The following is a 23,260-nucleotide window of genomic DNA, read 5'->3' as shown; positions in this document are numbered from 1 at the left end:
ATAATTTCCTCGACAGATCACACATTTCGCTTGCGCCATAACGCATATTACAATACGTTATATTGTTGTTATCAACTTGTATATATATCCTTTGTTCGCAATATCTAGCGTAATTATACATAAGAACGGTAATCTGGCGCGCGAAGATCGCGCTTGTCCTTCGACAGCTGAATTAATTACTTGACTTCCACGAATTAAAAGTAGCGGAACAAATGACGATTAATTAAATATGATTCGACTGACAACGGATTGCTAAGCAAGCCTCGAATTAAATCACGAAAATTTTAAAATGATAGAACTATATTACAAATTACAATGTTAAGAAAATGAAAAAATTGTGACGATCGAACGAAAACCTCCTCCGCCATCGACGACTAACGACTCGTTAAAGAAATATCAAGGCCGTTCGTTATAAAATCTGTCGATTAACATGGTAAAATGCTGGTTTACTCGGTATGCATTTATCGCGCGTTCTCATTATTCGTCGATAACGGAAATTGAATCCTTGGCTGGTTTTTTTGATTGACGTCATTAAAACCGATTGAATTGGGTTATTAAAGCGTACAATCATGTGATATTCGTCGATGGAACGAGAGCCGAGCGTATTTAGCTTTTCGCTTTCGCACACTTTCATAATTTGTAGCGTGCGGCCGCGATCAACGGTATTCGACGAAATTCTAATATGCACCGCCGCCACCAGCACGGACATACCTACGATGCGTGTATACAGTTCCCGATTTCTCCAAGAGAAAAAAAATGTCAAGGACGATCGATGTCCCTCGCGATCGCGTGCATCTTATTATTTTTGAATGGTAAAGGCGATCGATAAGTGTGACTTAATTATCAATCAAGATAAAAATTTTATTATTAATTCCGAACCGCGCGAACGAGCAGCAAATCCCAGTCAAATTATTTAGGCATACTCGCAGAAATATGCGGATCTACCGATATATACAGAATCCACCAAAGGTAGATATCGAGGTCACGATCGCTTTAACGGTAATTCCTTCAGGCAATCACTTCGTTCGCGAAACCGTCGATACTTAATTGCGTCACGAAAATTTCGTCAATCTCACGGCTACCAGTCACAGAGTTCTTGGAGTGAATAGATCGTACGCATTTCTAATTCCCGTTTTATGAACTTATAGTTTTAAATTTATATTTACCTTTATTAAATGCGTTACATAAGTTTATATTTCTCCTTTTAAAGAAGGTTTTTAATTAATTTTCTTTTAAAACTCTCAATTATTCGTCGACAACAGATCTGATCGTCGAGAAAAGAACGCATTCCTCGAAGGAATGCTGGGAGTATAAAAAAATGGGATCCTATCGAGTACCTATTGCTATATCGCGAATGGTATTAAAAAACTTAGCGAAACTTGAAACTTTTATATGAGCACATCAAAAAGTAATACACTCCTACCTATCAGAGACTAACGATAAGTCTCGATACTAGCGGATTCTAGTACCGTTATACCAAGCGCTTTGCAGCTATGTGAAATAAAAACTTTAATAGTGTTACTCTCCAACGCAACGTAATATTACTTCGGTATAAAATCGATCCGGATTTGAGAACCTACAGATCCGGAACCTGGCGATCCTTATATGTTTCCACGCTAACTGTTTCTATACTTACGAGAAATACGCGGAGATACGGAGATTCGGAGAAACGAATCGCGGAGAGACGAGTGATCGTGGTGATCGTCAGAACAGCCTGGTCGATCGCCAACCGTTCGAACTCGTCCGGATGACGTCCCGGTGCCCGGGTCGCATCTCGCGACACTCGAGGACGACCTCCACCAGGGGAAGAGGAACAGATCCGCGTCAACGCGCCGGCATCGGCATTCCTCTCCCATTGGCACACGACATCACGGCATTTCGTAATCCCTTCTCGTTCTTATTTTCGTGGCTGCTCCACCTCGGAGTCAGGAAGAACGCTAATGATCGGCGATCACTATGTGGTATCACTATTTTTTCTTCTTCTAGCTGGAGCTGGATATTCCGAAGGAAACAACACACGTTAAAGGACAAAGCGCGAACCGGACGCGCTTTCTTCTTCCAATTGTTCGCATATATATAGGTATGCGTGAGTATTGGCTGCGCTGTTGCTGCCGCGCCGCGCGCCGGATGAATGCGACGTGCCTGAATGGGAAGAACGAAGCTGGAAGCAAGCCCCGATGTAGCTTGGATCTTATAATTCTCGTGATTTTTTTCGTATTAGATCGTTCGCGAGCACGCGCAAATTTTCAATCACTGTCACTTGTTGCGTCGTGAAAATGACGACGATGCGTGATGACGATGGTAACTCGACATTCTTTAAGCCGAATACAAGCCGAATCAAGTTTTTGGATTCACCGATCTTTTTCTGCCTCGGTGCATTCCGGTCAACTTGATCAAGCCGGACATTTAAAAGCCGTTTCTGGAGGCCGGTCACCGGTCGCCGGTCGCCGATCGCCGGTCGCCGGTCGCCGGTCGCCACTCGACAAGATACGCAAAGACCTGTTACGCGCACTTCTACATCAGCAGCCGGCACGTTCTCGTTATGTTTTCCAAACCATGATAATGATTTATTTCAAGAGACACATTTTATATAAAATTTGGTCTATAAAACTGTCTATATACAACGAGTAACGCGATAACAAAAATTAAATTACATTCCGGAGCTCGATAAGTTCGAAACGAAAATACTCGTCGTACGTCGTGTCGGCGTCTCGCTCCGAACTGCCGCCAGACCGGCCAGACGCCAGACGAAGTCTTCGACTAGGGGGCCGTTTGAGGATCAAGAGGGGAGCTCGAAGAGAGAGAGAGAAGTGGTCGATTGGTCAACTTACGTGACTCCGATGAAGGGAAGGGAGATTCCTCCGGGACCCAAGGGTATTAGGGAACATATAGGAAGTTGCGAGAGATTCGAGCAGCGTCTATACATTGAAAAAGAGGCGACGTCTTTGTCATGGCAGGCAGACAACTTGCCTGTGTATGTGTGACTTCCAGTCCTTCATATTATAGGGCGACGAGTCGTGACGATGATAATGAACACGAATGTTATATTAAAACTTTTATCGATCTCTCTCTAGCTTTGTATCTTTTAATACTACAGCTCTATATGTCATCTATTTTATTCGCGAAACTTAATTGGAGAGTCAATATTTCTTTGTTTGAGAGATTCTCATTTCCTATTCCTATCCTATTTAATCAATTCTTGCGAGATATCAGGTCTGAATGATTAAGGAAATTCTTTGAGAGTCGTTATCTAGGTACTATTATAGCCGGATGAAATAACTAGCCGAAACAAATTCTCAGAACTTTTCTTTCTTCCGAACCTGCAGATGTTCTTTCTCTCGGCTCTTGAAAACCCTGAATTTTCAAAAATTATTCTCTTAATTCTAAATTATTCTTTCCAACGTTTTACTATGAAATCATAGTAAAGTTAATAATTAAATAATAATTCTAATAAATAAGTACATTTTTGTATGAAAATTTTTCCATAAATATTTTCATGTTAATATATTAGCAATTTTTGCTTCGTCATATAGGAAGCTTTGTAATGGTGAAAATATTTTTTTTTGAAATTTTTATAGAAATAGGTTTAGAATGTTCTAAAATGTCGAAAAATCATATTAGTAAAAAATGTCCGGAAGTATGTATGTATGTGTGTGTGTGTGTGTGTGTGTACGGATTTTTGTACACGCATCTACTTCTACAATTTTTTAGATACCAGTTTGAATTTTTGCACACAAATAGAGTATCCTAGAAAGTATGTCCTCCTCAAATTTTATTGAAATCGGTCTACCGGTATAGATTTTATGCAGATTTTCCTTTTTTTGAAAAATGTGTTTTACGCTGCTGTTTTCTCAATATTTGAGATAGCGATTAATTTTTAATTTTATTATATTTTCCAGTTTTTTCTACCCCTATTTCATATATAATTCATTAAAATTTGATTGATCAGATCTCGTATTACACACATTTGAAATTTCGAAGAATTCGTACATACATAGAAGCTTTATAAAACTTGATCTGATCAACCAAATTTTAACCAATTATATATGAAATAGGGGTAGAAAAGACTGGAAAATATAATAGAATTAAAAATAAATCGCTATCTCAAATATTTATAATATCGGGCTGATTTTTTTTATCGATAAAGTATTGTTTTAGTTTTTAAATGGACAAGTATTTTTAGTATTTTTTAGTGAATGTATATAATTATTTACGCAGTCCCCAAAAGAGTTCAGTGTGAAATCAGAACCTTTGCTAACAAAGCTTCCTCTATGAGGAAGCCAAAACAAATAAATACCGATAATTATACCTCGAATAAAATAAAAACTTGCACACTTAGGAACTATGAGGAAGCAATGTGCAAGTTTCTACTTGCACAATTAAAAACTACGAGAAAACAATGTGCAAGTTTCTACTTTTTTTATATTCTTATTGTTACTTATATATTATTACATTTTTCAAGTAGTAAAAAAATAATTTACGCATGCAAAATTACAAAATATCAGAGAAGCGATAGGTTTAAAAAATAGTAAGTTCTGTAATCATTAAATAAGTTAAATCTAATTTCGTTAGAATAAATGAAAAAAAATAATAAATTCTAAACCTTGTCGGAAACTCGCACAGGGAGGACATTTAACGGCTCATTGGAATTTTCTCTTCGAAATTGTTGGCACGCCATCAGAAAATCGAACGGTAATTAACTATTCAATTGCACCGAAAAATTATCACGTTGCGGATGCGAAATCGGCAAACGTTTCGAAGACGTTTAATCCTTGTGAATGTATAAGATGAGTTATGAGATATATATGGTACAAGAGAGTAAAAGGATCCCAGTGAGGCCTACACAACGCTAACACAAAAAATCATGATCCCGGCAACTTTCTCAACTATGAATTTAAAGAATGAAGCATCATCTATTGGCCGCGTGAACAAATCGCGTGATCTCGATCGACCAAATGTATCCTGAACTGAAATCGTCGAATGAAAGTTTGATCGAAACGATTTACTCGTCCAACAAAATCCGCGTGATTAATCTTTCGCTCTCGTAAAACCATGTATCATTCAATATGACATCATCTGTCGTCTACGATAAATTAATTTTTGTATGGTTAAATAACAGATTTAATAACAAAGTTCATAATAAAATCTCTTTCTTGTGATAAAATAATCTTTGTTTATATAGGATAGTGAAATGTATCTTGTAATCTATAAGGTAAATGGAACAAATATCGTAATATCGACAGACCGACATATATGTACATACGTAAATACGGATTTAAAGTTACAAATACACATAGAGAACAAAAATAAAATAAAAATTTATATTAATATCTACCATATATCAAAGTCATCAAACTATCGTAAAAAATAGACGTCTTTTTTTACTATTTCATATATTAGAAGAAGATTTCATAAAACATTATATATAAAATATTTAATTTAAATGAAAAAGAAAGGAAATTCACGAATGTGACTTTTACATCGAGTAAAAAATAAGATAAGATATATAATGGACATGAAATATAAAAGACCATCTGTTAGTATGAACTTTGCCATTACCGATGTAGATAACAGTTAGCTATTTGTAGAAGTAACAACTTAACTTTTTAATATGTACTCTACATAAATCTGATAAATAAAAGTTACATTAATATAAAATAACTATTAATCTAAGGTAATTAAAGATTGTTTATATTTCGCGCATTATCAGGCACTAACTTTAACGATCGAGACTTGGATATTTCGTAGGATTTTTTACTTTAGTTAATCTGTAGAATGTTACGTTATTAAAGAGTAAGATAATTGAGGAACGCTCCAATAACTTTTTATTATTAATATAATAAAAAATGTTGCAATAAAGCGAGATTTTACATGTAAAATTGCATTTGCATGTTAGATTTTCAATCGCGCGGCTGATGGATCTTCATTGAAGAAAAATGACAGGATATAGCTTAGGTAAAGTCTTCTCAACAAAAGGAACAATGGAGTGCACGTGGTCCGTAAGCCGTAAGCGAAGCCTGCAACTGGGACATGGCTGTCACGATCATCATTACAGATAATAATTGTTTCAAGGGATTTCTTCAATATTAGCATCAACATCAGCACCGCTGCAGATATTTTCTCTTTGGCATCAACTGCCAGTACAATATTCCACAAAATGTGTCAGCTCAATCTTTCTATTAATTTAAATTTAAAAGTAAAAGTCATTATTTTTTGAATCTTTAGATTGTGACAGATTATCCACACTTTGCATATTATTAAATTAAATAATTGTGCTTTGTATTATAATATAAAAGTATTATTATACTTTGTGCAATGTAGGTAGAAGATTAGGTAATACGTTGATAAATATGTCATACGATTACCTAAGCGAGAACGAAAGAAAGTATATACATGTTTTATATATATGCATATATAACACGGTTTCAGTAATCATTCGTCAGCAAATAAATTATCTCTTATATTTATTGTATTGATCTAATAATAGTTTTATATTGCAAAATATCAACAACCAGAGTGAGCAGGATACGTGATTATTCGCGCTCAACTGTTACAATCGTCTCGAAGACCCCGTTCGTTGACGCCGTTGATGATGGCCGTAATCCATCTGAGAAAGATGCTTTGATCTTTGATATGCGAAAAGAGCCACGAGAAAGTATTATTGCAATAGCATATAAGCAATTGAGAATTTATAAAAGTAAACAATAAATTTTAAGAAAATGCCTACCCTTAATTTTGTCACATTTCGTGTAGTTTAGTTGTTTCGTTACAATTATGTATTTTTCCAGTGGGATAACCGAGAAAAATAATAGAACGAACGAAATTGAAACATTATATATATTCATTGTTTGATCTGTATTATCCTCTGTTCTATTGCTCTAATGAAGAAAAAGGGTAAATATATAAATCTCAAGTCTGTTATAAAATAAAACAGAAAATAAATTAGGAAATATCTCCTGTTAATTAACACTTGTTATTGTGCATACATATATTCTTTTATATCACTTCCGAAATATTATAACTGACACACAGGACACGACTATCATGTTACGAGATGCAACAATAATGCTTTGCTTGGAGCACAGCGTTTACACGCAAGCTGAAGTACCGATGAAATATGCAACATGCAACATATATCGATAACAACATAGGTAATGCATGCAAAAGCGATATCGCGCGCAAAGAGAGGCAATATCGCTTTTGCACACGAATTCACTTATCTTTTCTAACATTTATGTTTTCGAGTAAATTCTATCCAATGATATTACATGACGATTAAATAATAGATCGCGATGCGGAAGTTTAATTAAGAATACAATAGGCACTGAAGTTTAAATTGAGTACTTATATGGTATAAAAGCGGAGGCGCGTGTAAAAGTAGGATACTTTTCCACGGTGTAAGAAACGCGAAAGTCTTACGCTACAACCTGCAACTTTACGATTGAAGAATCATGAATGTAGCGACTATAGCGACTAAATGTAGATCGGATTTTCTCACGCGTGCATGCAGTCGTGTCGTGAAAAACATGCACTTAAAAACACAATCTTCGCTAATAGTGCCATGCAAATAATTTTAACAATTAACAAAAGCGATAGTATCCTTGACTAATTGTTTGATAACTGAAGATATCTACATTTAGATATATTGCACGTAATTTGTAGAATAATTTATGATATATGTGTCACTCAATCACGCTTACGCTTCCATATCAAAAATTCCATATGTCATATGTATTTATTATGTATTATGTATTTTCTATTTCATGTATAAATCGGTGAATCTATTTTAAAAGGACAATAAGTCTTTAAAATAAGTTCTCATTTTTTTATGTGGCATTATAAAGTGTTGTCTTATGGAAAAGTAACTATCAGATTACATTAGATGTTAATTAATTGCTTGCGTTTGGTTTGCGTAATTCATATGTTCTACAGATTGTTTGCTCAAGTTCAATTATAATAATATTTCAAAATCTAATGATTAAATTGATAGCGCAATTTTTTATATACCTAAATTAATCTTTAAACAATTGTACATATTAAAGTGGTCGATCTCCTTTGGCTTAAACAAAGTCTCGATCTTCATCAAAGCATATCTACATATGGCTTTGTTCGCCGATAAGATTCTATGAAGAGATATATAATATACATTACAAATATCGAATTTTGAATTTTAAATTTAAATTATTTAAATATATATCGCTCGTTCTTAGCTAATTTGAATAGTCTATATATTTTATTTTAAACAGGGAATATTTATAATTAAATTTAATTTGACAATCACTTGGAAATTCTATTTCTCAAACGCTCAGTCTCCTCATACATATTAGTAATGGTGAAACTTTATTAATCGGTCATATAACCATCAGTTCATAATGTAAGCGTTTTTGCGTTTTGTGATGAAACTTTAATTAAGCATACTTTCGTCAAACATGCCTTCCGGGGCCTGTGATCTCATGGAATATAAATGAAAGCAAAAAAAAGACGACGGAGAAGCACGTTCGTGTAAACCGGGACGAGAGACCTCATTACAGATATTCAAAATACCCAGAGATTCATGATATTACATACAATACATGAGGTGTTTCTTCTCGTAACGTAAGGAAAGGATACGTCACGATCGTACGAAGGACGAGAGAGAGAGAGAGAGAGAGAGAGAGATCGCTTTTTTTATCCGTTCTGTTACTATTGCGTCGATAATGAGTTTTGTCCAGAAGCCGGTTTCTAGTAATTATAATTATAATTAGAATCTTTTATCCGCTTAGCAGATTTCATAAGTTTAGCTTATTCGCATCTCACAGTCAATAACACAAATAAAATGTTAACTGGTTTAATAATAAACGCGCACATATGCTACCAACATTCTTTTGTAACGTTGGCGATGACGGGAAAATCCCGACGTAAACGAAATGATTCATATATGCTCGATAATGCTATATGCAAGCAATAATTTTGCCCGCAACATTATCGTATCAATGACGAATGCTGTATATTAAAAAGATGTTATTAAAATCTTATTAGAATATTCAATCATTCGTTAACATAGATAATATGCAACTCTTATCAAAAAGTTTCTTATTTAAATTCTACTGAATTGCAAAACATATTTGTAATTAAGCCTGGAGCAAGCGTGTGGGAGATATATCATATATCATTCGGCTTCTTTATTTAATCCTTGACTTTTTAATGACCGACGAACTAACTTATAATTTTATGCCCGACGAATACAAAAATAGGATAAAACAAGCTATACAAAAACCGCGTTTAAGAAATTTTTATAAACGTTACCTTGATAAAATAAAACAGATAACACTCATACGAAACAGTGTTTTTGAGACATTTTTTTTATTATTCCAGGAGAAAAATATAAATTTTTGTAGTTTCTTTTGTTGTTCGCTTATCAAATATTTTTATCAAAGCTCAATTTTGATCGTTGATTAACTCTGATCGTATATATAATCTATTTATGGTCGGTAGAGAGCGAATTGCAAATAATTGACAAAGAGCAGACGCTCTTTCAAACAGATTTTACTAAATGACGCACGCAATACGCTAATTCAACCGATAATTCAGCGAATGCCGACGGCGACCGACGCACAGTGCACAGTGCACAGTGCACACTGCAACTCGACCGCCCCGGCATTAATTACGCTCGTAAGCTTCATAGCTAGAACGATGCGAAAATAGTGCTTTAAATAATTTATTTCCAATATGCGCTTAGGGGCGATAAATATAAGGGTAGAGCGGCCGCGCGGGGAAAGAGCACGAGCATGGAACTAGATTACGCGGTGGCCGGCCGACCTGTCGTTAACGTCGGTGATTCATGATATTAGACGAGCGCTGAAAGGATAACGCTCTCCACGCACGCTGACAGTATCTCGTGAATTTATGACTCGCGCACTTTATGATAAGGATGCGCGTGCGTCCTTTATCTTTATGACGAGGTACAGGTTAACGCGTACTTTAAGACGAGTTTAAGATGCATTCGTGCACCGTATAATTTTTTAACTACACCGAGGTAGAATTTTCTAACTACTCCGATTATCCGATTAATGAAATATCATGTTTGGATATTTACTCAGAGGATTAAATTTGTGAGGAAAAATTTAAGTAACAAGTATAGCACACACATATATATATAATAACACGGATAACAATAATATAATTAACTTATATTTATAATGCAGAATAATTTCAATAAAATGGAGCGAAATATGACGATATGAGAATTAGGAATTAGAATAATATTATATAAATTAATAATTTACGAAATAAGAACTTTGCAAACTATTGCATTTTTGTTGATTTCTTTTGTAGAAATGTGTTTAATTAAATTTCCAATTCTTATTTCAAGTTGACAATGTCTCCTCGAATATACAAGATTTGTGCTTGCAGTTATCGCATTGTTTCTTATTGCTCATCCGGAAGCGTAGAAAATGGGTTTGAGATGCGCGATCGGAGCATGCGGTCGACTAGAAATTGAATTACTTTCGCTGCTATTGTGAATTCTTTTATTTCCGCTATACGGTTTACAGTTTGTGACCGTCAGCTTTTGACATTGCAGAGAAACGGATAGAATGCTTTTATCTTTGCATCGATATTATTCGAATTCGGTATTATACACGTATACATAATTCCTCCATCTGTACATGTTAATTACATTGCCTTTTGGACATTTGTTTAGTTTTTATTTTGTTCTGAGGTATCTCTCCTAATATTATATTAAAATAATAATAAATTGATACTTTTTAATTTTAATCTGCACTGCTGATGAGTGTCCTGCAGGTGTGAATAACTTTTTAAGAGTATAACATATTGACTTACGAAATTGTGCTATTTGTATCAACGACGGTTCAATAATTAGATATTGAGTTTTTGACATTTTTGTTTACAGTAAAGCATTTTAAAAAGCATCATTGCTTAACGAATATTATAATACATTCTATATTTAATTACCTCAAATATTTTTATGTAATTTTGTAAGAAGAAAAATTTACTTACTGTTGTACGTGCGAGTGTTGTATTTCGAACGCTTGCTATTAATAAAGATTTTACAATTAGGTAAAGGTTCTTCACGAGGAATTTCGCAAGGACGCGTCGAGAGATTCGCGTATTATAAAGATAAAAATCTATCCGTAGATAGTCATCACGTGCGCATTATGAAGAGGATTTAATATTCACAAAAAAACGTGAAATGACATCATGCTTAACGACAGTTGTATTGACAATTCCGAGGTCATTTGTTTCAGCAACTACTTTTCTAAATATTGTAACAAATGTTACAACTGGTTAATTTCCTCGCATACAAGTATCGGTAATTACGAATTATGAAAAAAATTTCTAGATCAAATTGTCCTCTTTTAGATACGTCGAATAAAAGAAAATATGAAATTTTTGCAAAATACGAACGTCGGGCTGCGGTTGCGATATCGATTCGTGCGCGGATAAACAGAGGCACAATCACGGCATGATCGACAAGTCGCGCAAAATTGCGCGATTAATGACGATGGTGAATCGGTCGAATTAACGGTAATGATAAACGGTAATGATTAGCTAAACGATGAATGTTGGAGAATCAGATCAAAGAGGGCTATAAATCAGGATCAATTTCTGACGGGCAATCATAAAATCGTTCTAGGCCGCGACTAAATGATAGTTGTTTGACAATCAGGAATGTGCCAGTGTTTATATTCGAGCTACTTTCGCCAGATGTCAATTCTAACATGTATATATTCATATTCAAAGACTGATTGTGAATATGAAAAAACGGGATAATTTAATTTAATAATCTGACTTTTGAAACAATAATTTTGAAATAATTGAAAGTTATTTTGTTTTTGATCTTTAATTGCCTTTGTTTTCATTCCAAGAGTCTTTAATCTTATTTTCACATATATAACTTACTTATATTATTATATTAAAGAGTTCAAGCCGAGTATTCTGGCAGCACAGAAAAGCTTCGCGATCCAGAATTTTTTATTAGTTGGATACGGAAATATGATCCTGCCGCGGCGCGGCGTCGATTGTCTCGTCGTGCGGCATCACCAATAACGTCTTTCTCTTTTCGCGCACGGCGCTAATCGTAAGTATTAAATCTTTCGTAACAACGAAAGGTCACCGTGTTGATGCACCAAGAGAGGAGATCGAGTCACACACCGCTATCGTATAGTACGTATCCTTTCCCGTGGCCTTTCTCTTTCACTCTATACAGACCGTTGCGCTTTCCCCTCTCGCCTCGCGGCAATGGGGTTCGATGTCGCGTTTCGATCGCGGGCGTTCTTCGAAAATCGATCCAGCGCGGCGCGGCGAGGAGAAATGCGTCGAAGAAAGTCAATGCCTCGAAAACAACAACGACGAGTTGAGTAAGGATAAATTTCCATTTTCACGACAAGTCTTGCATGTCGTTGGAATGGCGATGACAAAGAGCTCCGGGTTCGCGCTCGTTCTTGCGCAAACGATCGGAACAAAGTCGTGCAAGGCCGAGCCAATGCCACACGTTTTCAAACCGCGCTGTCCGTTCCCCTTAAGCATTTCTCTCATGTTACGTAGATTACGTAGATTGAGATGCTACTCGATAACGAAAAATCGCGCTTAATACATATAGTCGCTATAACATCATGTCTAATTAGAGCATTCAGTGCTCGTAATTAACAGATGCTGTTAAAACGACATTTACATTATACATTTAAAGTTTTAGACATTAAAAGCCGCAGTAGATGAAAAAAATTTACCCATTGTCTTAATTTGTTTTTCCTTTCCTCGTTTCTGTTAACGTAATTTCTACTTGCGCGTGCGCGTATGTTTGCGCGTCAAGTATATACGATCAAAAAATTGTTTCTGATGTTTCACATCCATGCATCGTGTAAAACCAATTTTTGTAATTTAATATATAGATTTAATCACATAAAACTTTCTAATATTTTTTTCTTATACTCGAGTCTTAACTCAATGTTAACAATAATTTCAAATATAGCATTCTAAAAACAAAATTTATACCATCAAAATATACGTAACGCATGAGCTAAAATTCACATTATTATAAGATACGCGTTTGAACACTGTTATTCACAGTCCGTGTAGAATTGTAAAAAGATTGTAAGATTTTTCTTATATTACTGTGAAGAATTATTATTGTTGGAGAGACGTATTCAACTTATTGTTCGTTTTAGAATTCTATATTCATTTTCAATTATCATACGAAAAATCGAAGAGGACACCGATCGCGCGTATATTCATCTCTTCGTTATATATAATATAATTATATATAATATCCTCTTTTTTCTCCCCGGCCGATTTGATATATAGGATCGACTTAGAGTAAATGTGCTAATTTGATCGTGCACCAGCATCTCGCAGCGTAAAGGACTCGTTTGCCCCAGAAACGTCATTGGCGCAGTTACAAGCCACTCGTAATAAGTCCGACCGACACGCAGTCGAGAGTTCGTTGTGCAATTGCGCGTCCCGCAGACGGCCGGGGCCCACTTCGTAATGATGACGACGACCGAATTAGGACAACCGAGCGTTACCGAGGACACTATAATGCACTTTAACGCTGATGCAGACCTTCCTGCAATCTACGCCTCATCCCGACGCGATCGCGTAACGGGCTGCCTCGCTCAGTTCGCTTTAATGAATAGAGTGCGTTCTAATCTAACGATAAGTGCTACACGACGGTCGCGGACTATCGAACCAAGCTGATTCTATCCTATCGATATCTATTACATATTACATGTTAAACGTGATAAACATCTATCTGACGTTCGTTTGTTATATGCAATTTCAAGGATAAAATCGTACCCGAGTATAAAAATCAAATTAGATAAAAGAAAATATTATATCATGATTCACATGAATCATATGATACAACGATTGGAGATAGAAATAATTTGTTCATTTTATAAAGACACTTTTTGTAATAAGATAATATACCAATATTAATTTACCAATAATAATTACCAATATTACACTTTTATCATTAACAATAATAATGTTATATGTATATCTTTGACGTCTTTTTCATATCATCGTGCCTGAAAGAATTAAATACGATTTCGCGTTTGTAACTTGCGCTAAAGACAAAAATAAACATGTTGAAAATAAAAACGCTTTGTATTTTATAAATTTACGTTACACACCGCGTCAAAGCGGTAACTGCATCTGCATCTGCGACGATATTAATCGCAATAAAAACGGAAAAACGGAAAAACGCGCGAGCGATGTCCAGAACTGATTGTGAGAAACGTGTGCATTGGTTTTTCTCTTTATGCACGCGAATCATGCGTCACGCGGATGGAGTCTCGCGCCACATAAGGTGTGCAAAGTGTCTATCTTTGTCTCTATTTCTATTTTTCTCGCGCGACCGTGATTGAAAATGTCGGTTAAGAATTGCGCAAGGCGCTAAATACGCGTGCTAACAATTAGGCCGAGCACTCGGTGGAACGCAAGGTGAAATAGATTTGCGAGTCGTATGCGCAAATCAGAACCCGTTTAAAGGCATGTCTTTCGTTTGCTGCAAACGTTGAAATGTATTTTTACGTTTTTGATGACTCTCGCACGTGCATCGTAAAATAAATCGAACGGATAAGTACCGATAAAGTGCCTAAAATGCGCAAAAGATAAAACCTGTTTTCGAAAACGAAGACATGGACATTATATAGATATTATAATAGATTTACATATTCATATTTATATATTTCTTTTAAAGCTATTGATAAAAGAAGCAAACTCAGTCCCTACATGTTGCAACATGTTGCTAGATTTCTATTTGCATGGCATCCTGATGGGGGCGGTAGGTTAATCGTTAATCTATATAACTATCATCCCGCATAGAAATATTTCAATAAAACTCATCATCTCCGGACACAGACATGTTTAAACTTTCGTTTAACTTTTAGCACGAGGTATTCAATTTTGCAGAATAAATCTCTATTGATTTCTCTTAATACTCTCGCTTCTCTTTTTCTAAAGATGGTCTTACATAAACGGTACGGACTACAAACGCACGAAGCATTTACATAACGTAAGATCAATGTTGGATTGCATTATTTACTTCAACTTACATTTTTGTCGCATGCATTGTTGCGTTTGTTAAACGTTAAGCTTACAGTTTTCAACAAATTGTTGAGCAGGAAATTCGGCAAACTTTAAGAACTCGTTGCGCATTTTACTAGAATTTCATGCAAGTACAAAAGTCGATCAAGCGCGCTCGCTAAGATCTTTTGAGATGACGCAAAGTTTCGAGACGCGACACGCGAATGTCGCGACAACGTTAGGTAATTAACGGACGCTTGGCGCATACACGATGTTCACATCAGCTTTACGCGTAAATTTATCGCGTTACAAGAATGCATTATCCAAGAACAAGGTGCGACGCGAGAAGCGAGGATCGCGCAGCGATTCTAAGGGCGAGTCTCGCTTTCACGCTCACAACGCAACAGAGAGTTCTTTTGGAGAAAGCGATGCTGCTTCGCATGCATATTTGACGCGTATAACTTCCTCGCTCAACGTCATTGCCGATCATAGTAGTAGGCGTCGTGTCGCGTCCGCGTCGGTGTGAGATGCGGTGCGAGATAATTCTACGATCTTACCTTGCATAAATATGCAAGTCCAACTAAAAATTACTCGATTTTCATAATCGCTTGAATTAACATGTGCTTAATCAACATGTCTGCTTTGAAGTCTCCTTTAAGTCGTTTAGCATATATTGTTATTCAACTATCATATGTGACGTTTCTTATTATATAACAAATGCGTTGTGCTATATCTGTGTTTTTATTAGAGTGTTACTTTTAATTAACAGAAAAAAAAACAAGAATGTATAAACTGCGCTTGATATAAGAATATATGATATAAGCAGGTAATCGCACAAACAATTAATTTACCGAATATTTAAAGAAGCGACGCATATTTATCGTGTTCCATGTCCCCACACGCGCGTATAACTCCATTTCTCAAAGAGTTCACCGCAACTTTCTCAACGTTCCCCAATATCGCCCTCACGCGAGATGATATTTTTAAATTTCTGGAAGCAGCGGGCCTAACGCGGAGGGCTTTATACCTCCTGGATACCTCCTGGGTATCTTCTGCAGCGGAGAGAGGATACGTAACGCGACTGTCTCCATATAAGGAAGACTTAGGGCAATGGCCCATCAAGGTCGCGTTGCGATTGCACGCGCGGACGCACTCCACACTCCTTCGAGGTGGCGAGAAGGTGCGCGAGAGAAGCGCCTAACAGCAACGGATCTCTCGATCTGTCCTCCATGGTCACGTCGGGAGTAGTCGAGACTGTCGAGAGAGTGACCTTCGTGACGTAACGGAGCGAAAAACCGCGCGAGTTCTATTACCAGTTCCGCACGCTAGTTCTATTACGCGCCGGCTAATTACACATTTCTGGAGGCGCGTATCAAGTGCGTATCAAGTTTCAGGTACAAGACAGGTATGAGCGATCGCGCGCGACGAAGAAATAAACTGGCGATGATAAGCTATCATTAGACTGCCACGGCCACGGAGGACTGCACGCTCGTCGCGACTATCGCAATATCGCAATAACGATTAAAATTCGCGCTTTTTGCTCATATTATCGTCTCACTCCACCAAAAATATGCACACGCCGCGCCGAATGGAAAAGGCAATTTATTTTCAGTACTTACAGCTGGCAGACCATACGGTATATGCACATACTTGCTATTCGAGAAAATACCTAACAATAAGATATAGATACAAGCGCGTCACTGTTTCATATAGTAATGTAAGGTGCAGTTAGAGTTTCGGAAATAAAAAGGTAAACATGGAGCGCCAGAACGAAAAGCAGGCGCCTACGTTGGACGCACGCCAACTATTTCGAGTCCCACAATAGCATAATCTTATCGTTCGTTGCTCTCACTCACGACTCACGACAGCCGTGATAGAGCCCGGCGTGGTACGCGTGACGTTAATTCGCACGAAAGGCGTTGCGGATCGTTGGATTTCTAGCGTGGAAAGAACCCATCGTCGAGTAAGCTGTCGACGTATTTTAACATTTTAACATCAAAAAATAACGAAAAGTTTCTTTCGGATCGGGTTATGTTATTATGGTAAACGAAACGTGGCAGCAAAACGCGCAATTCTCTAAAAGTAGTAAAAGTTATTACCCGCGTCCACAAGTTATGAAAATGTTAATTTTACGGAATGTATTTTTAGTGCGACAAGTACCTATTTTTGTTGCCAAATACTAGAGACTAATTTTAATTCTGACACAGCGATATCACGTTACACAATTCGCATCATGAGCGTTGATCGGATGGCGAACCAGTAATAAAATGATTAATAGAAACTAATGGAAACTTTGACTAATGCATGACGAAATCAATATCGAATGTTACGATAGAAATTATAGGCAATTTCCAGTACATCGGAATTAACCAAAAGCATCATTTATAGCCATTGCGGTCAATGTCGATTGCACGATGGCATATAATGATAAGTTATTGTACGGAGTAACAATTAGGAGACACAACTTCGCATTTTTATTGCGCGAAACAAATTCTCGCATCAACATTTTCGCGCGTGCAGAATGCGAAATGATATTCTCTTCCATTCAATAAATTACTTTTGTGGCTTTTCTTCTATTTGGAAACAAAGTTACCAACAACAAGTATTATTACTCTGAACCCACTTTTATACTAATGTCAGCAAAGTAAAGTATAAGTATAAGTATCGCAGCAGACACAATCGTAACAGATTAGGAACGCTCCAGGCAACATACTTTGTTTGGCAACCTTTGAGATTCGCTTTCGAGGCGTCTAGTCTAGCTGCCTCGAAAGCCTCAATGTCGAAGCCAACTCTCGGTGCGAGGTACTCGATGTTTGCATACCGATCGAGGACAAGTCGTGACGCGAATCGCGAACCGTTTTAATGACCTTTGTACGTTCACTCGCGCTTTCGCGACGCGGGGTGGCGACTGGCGAGCCCCTTGCCAAATAGAGAATCTCATTGTCAGCAAAAACTCGGTAAAAGATTCAACGTCACGCGTGTTTGAAAAAAAGATTCGCACGCAAATTGACATTATTTTAAAATTTATTCCCAACCTTAAAAATGTTTTTAATTTATTTTTAAAGGAATTACGTACATTTTTCTTGAGAAAAAAGTCAATCAATGACAAAATCAATAAATTGTATAAAAGTCGGTAAAAGGTAAAAATTCGATTGAGATGGGGCCTCTCTCGTACCAGATTTCTGAATCGCGCGTTTCCCTAACTTTCGATACGCGAAAACTTCATCAGTTATCGAGTTGGAAACGACAGCTTTCGATTCCATGGCTGAAGAAAATTTCATCGAGTTCCGGTATATGCGGGATCTCTCGCAATCGCGTCGCGTCCTCTCTCCGCAGAAGAGTTGTCGTTTCCGCTCTGCCGATCGCGACTTCGATCCCGACTTCCCGACTTTCACAGAATCGGTCGCTGCGATATAAGATTGGCAAATCCGTGATTAACGCGGTTCAGATGCGAAGGATGGCAATTTTCTTTTTAGCCACGATTTATTAACTCTCATTACGCGAGTTCTTACGAAAGATTAGCCAATTCGGGATTGATAATAATGGAGAAGCGTGATTTGTGTCTCTTATTGCCTCACGATTTATTAAGTCTACGTAATAGTCTACGTATCGTGAGAGCAAAAAAAAAAAGTATAATAATTAAACTAAAGCTGCAAATGAGCCGCACCAACCGACAAGTTGTCAACTAACTTTAATAAAAGGAGATTGAGAGATTGAGAGATTGAGAACTATTTTAACCACCTTATTATTCGCGTTAAAATGTGCACGATTCTTTTCAATTCCATAAAAAGGTTAATTAAAAAATGTTGTATAAGAAATACATATGCGTGCACGCTGATTTTTTGTTAAATTATCATATTTGACTTATTAAAACGCATAATATATGTAAATGATTAAAACCGCAAGATATGTTTCGTAACGCCATTTAAAAATTCGAAATTTAGTCGGAAAAAATAAACTTATAGATTACGTCAAGAATGAATTCTTATTTCATCTTGTTGTTTAAGATCTACTCGATTTTGATGTAAAATGACGTATCGCAGTTCACATACCGCGGATTTAGCATACCGCGGCAAAGAGCGACTCTTATTACACGTAGATAGATAGGTGTGATTTACCAGCGTAGATGTACACGCGCGCGCGCGATGCGTGACGTTGATATTTGTTACGCGAAACACACATGCTCGGAAAAGGAAGGATAATTTAATGTGCGTTGCATCGCATAAGGATTACTTTTGGCTATTCATATACGCATGCGATATCTGTCGGACGTCAGTTAGACGTCTCTCATGGTCGCGGAGGACTCGTCATTAATATCCATGAGTTAAAGCGTATCCGGCTGTAAGTTTTCGGCATCGCGTCGCGTCGAGTACGTAATAGAACATAATTTATGATTATCGTGCGAGACACTGTTTGCACAAACAATCGATCGCACAGTCTATACTTGACGGTTCTTCTCTTCTCCCGCTATTTATTTTTCTATTTTCGCTATCTCGCTATCGAACGAGGAGATACGTTATCGCGTAAGACGTAAGAGAAATGTCCGATATAAGAGGCGAGACTCGTTTAAAATGAAAAGTTGAAATAAAAAATTAAGATTGAATATTAATCGTCATTTTGAATATTGTCATATAGTATAGGTAATGCAATTTTATAGTCTATGTTTTACCTATGCGCATATGCTGCATTATATGCTGCAACTGCAGACTAACAAATTAATAAATTAATAATCTCCGCGGCGAGACAGTACAGCGCAAAGCAAATGTCACACGTCACATCTCATATTTGGCGTAGTTGAGCCTATCGTCGATCGTCGACGCGCAACGTTACAATCGCCGCGCCGGAAAATATTTCCAGCTAATTATAAGTATGGGCTGGTTCTGATAAAGCAATCACTATGCGAGGTGCAGCGAAGCACGTAACACGCGCCATTGTGGACAACGTACAAACTTACAGAGACGAGCCATGGATCTAAATTGGTCTCGTCCATCGTTGATCCGTTTGTACATACATATGTACATACAAGTCGTGGTGCGCGTGTGTCCCCTACTTCCCATCGCGAATTTGCACAACGAGCGCATACGGATGCTGCTGGATGCTGCGCATATACGATACGAAGTATACGGAGCGAATAGTCGAACCTATACTTGAAACGTCGCGTTAATTTTATAATTTTACGCATCCGGACAAACAAAATTCGCGCGATTCGTTTAAATAATTCCGCACCAAGTGACGATATAAGAAAGATTGGAAAATTGACGCTACAGATCAAAGTTTCTATTTTTCCAAACAATGTTATCTGTCTCAGTGTCTCTAAAAGAATAATTTCCCTTACACACATTGCTTGTCTTATCTTAAAGAAATAGAAAGAAATAGAAAATGATTTCATAGCAACCGGTATAGAGTAGAATACAATAAGTATTATTTACGGAAGTATTAAACACGTAGGCACACAATATCCCATTTTTGCATCGGTATTTTTTTAATGACAATCCAACCAGTTTGGAATGAACAGCAGCATAAATAGACTACCATTATACGCTTTTGCAACAAAATACTTGTCGTTGGCATAAAGTTCGCGTTAAAGTAAAATCGACTTGAAATAAACTAACGAATTTTTATTTCAAACGTTTCCTCCGCGCCTATTCTCTTTTCCAAGGTTTAATTCTCGGTTTAATTGGTCAAAAGGCTCTTATTCTTATTCACTAATAATATGTAATAATTTTGGAAGCTCTAATTGTATACATACATTTCTATCGAGGAAAAATTGGCTCCAAACTGGCCAAAGAAAGACTCGGACTGGGTTAGGGTAAAAGATTGCGGACAGAAGACAGCGTAAGCTGTGTGGAATGAGGAGGGATGGGGGAGCATAATCGCGCACACAATCGTGTTATTATGCGATTTTTAGCTCCGTGCATCTCGATCGCAATTCCCTCGCGAAACGCTGGCCGAATCCGTTCGGGTTCTTCGAGGCCTTCGTTCCCTTTCGCGCGGCGCCGGCGAGGATCGCGAATCGCGACACCGGGTAGCCGGGCTCTAGTCTTGCCGGTCTTGCGAGAATCACCGAGCGCGAAATTGAAGTCTCGTCGAAGCCCAGGCCCCGCCTTAATTCAGGCCCCCGAGTCCGAGACACGTAATCTTCGTCGAGCCGTCGAGCGTCCCGAGTCCCGAGTCGCGTCTCGCGTCGGCTGTATCCCGACTCCCGACCCGACGAGGTATCGCGGACGCTACAGTCATTATTTCGCGGTTTTGTAACAGATCCGCGACCGGCATTATGCAATTTAACGACGCTCCTTTTTAATTCTCCCCGAACGACTCGAGAGCGTGAATTTCGGATGCGACTTGTAAACCGGCGCGAAGCTCTCCAACTCTATATAAATATATGTATAGCTTCTTGCGTTTGTAATCATAAAAATTTTCAATCGACAACGTCAAAACGCACAACAGCACAACAGACAATTTTGCTATAATTCCTTGCCGTTCACGCAAGATTAAGTCTTTTTATCAATCGTCATATATCGATCCAGTTATTATATTCGATCGGTCATTTTTCGTCCAACTCGTAAATTAAACTTATACATATATTGTTGTAATAATGAGACGTTTTAAAAGTAAAAAGCACATGCCCAAACCGCCCGTGTGCACGCTGCACGGGCGAACGGGCGAACGCTGCGAACGATCAACGATACGATGCGTAACCTCGACAAACACTCGCGTCAATTTGACAATTTTTACATTTACTCACCGGTGACCGGTGACCGGGGTGGAGATGGGGACTCTGGTCACTCTGGGTTTCTGCTTTCCAAACGACCGGACCCAGGACCCAGGACCGTTGCTTCTCAGCGAGCAGTGTGATGAACGAGCACGTTTATATATAAGTAGGGCCGGTATCACAGTCTTCGATTAACGTGATTCTTTCTAGATTCTCCGATTAAACTCACTCTTCGTAACTCACTCTTTCTAACTATCTTCCTAGAAAGAGACGAAGAGTGAGTTTAATCGGAAAATCTAGAAAAAATCACGTTACGCGGAGACTGTGATACCGGCCTTACGCACACGAAGCACTTTTCATCGCAGAATCTCGTTCGCGCGATAAAACGAGAAACGAGTCACTTGTCGAAGAACGTATCGATATATGCAATACGATACGGCTGATATATGCATAAATAGCTATAGACGCGACTATTTTCGAGCGAGTATGGCAAGTATAGGCTGAGCAGGCATTGGCATTACGTGTCGTCTTAATTATATCTGGGGTTAATTGTTTTGAGTTATTTGTATATTAATAGATGCACACGTTAATACATTTCGTTACGTGTCGCTTGAGCGTCGACACCAATTTATCGATTATAATTATTATCCGAATGTAATGGCGTATTTTAATTATAAAACACCATTAATTGTTAAGATATATATGTAGCAGATGTTTGTCATACCTAAGTATCATTGAAGATTTTATCAGATTTTATTTGGAATGTTTCATCCCTGACTTCCCTGACTGGGTATCGTTAGTGACATCTAGTTTCCGCTATACGTATCGCTATAGCTATCGGCTGACAAGTGACACGTTTCTATCTGACGTTTCGGTATATATACTATATCTAAAGCGCGGAAAGAAATGTTTCTTTATTTTCTTTTCAGCTGTATACGTATCACACATTCATCCGTTCACAGATGTCACTAAAAAAACATCTCTCTATCGACGGAGCTGGAGCGCGAACTGCGGAGGGTGGAGACCGGAAGATATTTGAGAAGAGGAAAGATGGGAGAATTGGTGATAGAACGCATGATAAAATGTCAAGTCCTAATATGTTCCAGTCAATTTTAAGGCAACGGATCTGTGAAATGTAATATTATATGGTAATAATTTATTGTAATAACTTGACACAAGCGTTTCCGTAATAAATTTGACGTACGTGTCATAGATCCGTTACCTCGGTTACAAAAATTTAGTTGTCGCTCACCGACCGATGCGCAGCAGCGGAGTTATATACGGTGATACTGTAACATACAAATATAAGATTTAAGTTAAAGAAACGCTCTAAATTATCAACGTTTCTCAAAAGTTAATTCTTACGCGCCTCTAATTCGTCTTTCAATGAAATATTTAGCAACACGTACACCGTATACACGTATTATCTATTTACCGAAAAAGATCTTTTACAAGAATAAAATTTTAGATAATTTCTCTTTTTCTAATTATTTTTAACTTATAAAAATAAAACAATCTAAA

General features: G+C 37.4%; 1 protein-coding gene across 3 annotated transcripts in view; it reads right to left on the bottom strand.

The window, feature by feature from the left end:
* Nucleotides 1-23,260, bottom strand: part of LOC143903620 (uncharacterized) — a 36,255-nt gene that overhangs the window by 11,908 nt on the left and 1,087 nt on the right. Inside the window, exon 2 of one of the 3 annotated variants that reach the window (XM_077417391.1) lies at nucleotides 22,992-23,028. The gene's annotated coding sequence lies outside the window, so the exon portion shown is untranslated. Of the gene's footprint in view, nucleotides 1-1,636; nucleotides 2,742-21,772; nucleotides 21,906-22,991; nucleotides 23,029-23,260 lie in introns of those variants that run through there. The other 2 variants (XM_077417392.1, XM_077417390.1) reach the window with 2 other exon arrangements.

This window comes from Temnothorax americanus, unplaced genomic scaffold (assembly GCF_048541705.1).
Source record: "Temnothorax americanus isolate GAGA-0224 unplaced genomic scaffold, ASM4854170v1 Scaffold49, whole genome shotgun sequence".
Taxonomy (NCBI): domain Eukaryota; kingdom Metazoa; phylum Arthropoda; class Insecta; order Hymenoptera; family Formicidae; genus Temnothorax; species Temnothorax americanus.
The sequence above is the reverse complement of the archived record's forward strand: the minus strand, read 5'-3'. Positions and strand labels throughout refer to the sequence as shown.